Here is a 1,347-nt window from a genome sequence, read left to right as displayed (position 1 = left end):
ATATGTGGTTAGGCTAGTTGACTGAAGAATACACAAAATTCAATCCTCCCTATGGATATGACCCTCGCTTACTGCTAGATTACATGAACGATTCGTACGCTTGCGAGGTATTAAAGCCGATGTAACTAAAATTCTACATCAAGTTTTTGGCGCCGTTGCCGGGGAGGCACGTATTAAGCGTATTTCTTTGTTCTCCATAGTCTTAGGTTAGATTTTTGTATTTTATTTTATTTTTATTTTTATTTTATTTTTATTTTTTATTTTTATTTTTATTTTTATTTTTATTTTATTTTTATTTTAATTTTATTTTTAATTTTATTTTTAATTTTTTTTTATTTTTTGGAATTTTTTTTTATTTTTTGGAATTATTTTTATTTCTTCTAGTTAGTTCATATTTTTAGTAGCGAGTTTGTTAGCTTAATTTGATAGTTCATTTTGTTTCTTTTTGTGTTTTTATGCACGGGCGCCGCTCCCTAGGTGGACCATTAGCTCCCTTTGTGGAAGAGGTAGAACATATTTGTAGGAAAACACCCGAAGTCAAGTTAGGAGCTACCATGGCCAATCAGGGCGAACCATTACAGTTACCTGCAGCAGGTGACCGTAGAGCCCTGAGGGATTATTCTATCCCATCCCACTTCACATCACCTTCTTGCATTATATTGCCACCCACTACTGCCGCCAGTTATGAGTTGAAACCGGGTGTGATCCAACTCCTCCCTACATTCTATGGGTTGGAGAAGGAGGACCCATATTACCACATCAAGGAATTCTTAGATATTTGTGCAACTTTTAAATTCCAGAATTTCTCAGATGACTCTATCCGGTTAAGACTTTTTCCATTTTCACTTAAGGATAAGGCCAAGTCTTGGCTTAATTCCTTAGAGGTGGGCAGCATTACTTCATGGGACACATTAGTCAAGAAAGTTTTGTCCAAGTACTTTCCCATTCAGAGAACTACAGCCCTCAGGAGAGAAATCTCCAACTTTATGCAGCAGGAGGGTGAACACTTTTATGAGGCTTGGGAGAAATGGAAGGATTTGATCCATAGGTGTCCGCATCATGGGTTTGAGAAATGGCATTTAGTGCAATACTTTTATCAAGGTCTTACACCCCAGGTTAGATCCATGGTAGATGCAACGAGTGGTGGGAGTTTGATGGGTAAGAGTGCTAGTGAGGCGTGGGATTTTTTTGAAACGTTGAGTGATCAATCCCAGCAATGGGGTTCGTCATTTAATGTTGATAGGAAATCCCACGAAGCCAAAAGAGGGGGTCTCTATGAGGTTAGTGAAACACCTATGCTCATGGCCAAGATTGAAGGGTTGACTAGAAAAATTGATGCCCTTATGG

At 38.2% G+C, this 1,347-nt stretch overlaps 1 non-coding gene across 1 annotated transcript; it reads right to left on the bottom strand.

Annotated features, from left to right (window-relative positions):
- Positions 1-959: 959 nt before the first annotated feature.
- LOC137964324 (small nucleolar RNA R71) lies at positions 960-1,066 on the bottom strand. Its single transcript, XR_011115521.1, has one exon. It is a non-coding gene; the product is annotated as a small nucleolar RNA R71 (small nucleolar RNA).
- Positions 1,067-1,347: the final 281 nt, after the last annotated feature.

Source organism: Aristolochia californica, unplaced genomic scaffold, assembly GCF_029961685.1.
Source record: "Aristolochia californica isolate CCGP_79_NKW_82.1479 unplaced genomic scaffold, dmAriCali1.0.hap1 SCAF_4, whole genome shotgun sequence".
In the NCBI taxonomy this organism is placed as follows: Eukaryota; Viridiplantae; Streptophyta; class Magnoliopsida; order Piperales; family Aristolochiaceae; genus Aristolochia; species Aristolochia californica.
The sequence above is the reverse complement of the archived record's forward strand: the minus strand, read 5'-3'. Positions and strand labels throughout refer to the sequence as shown.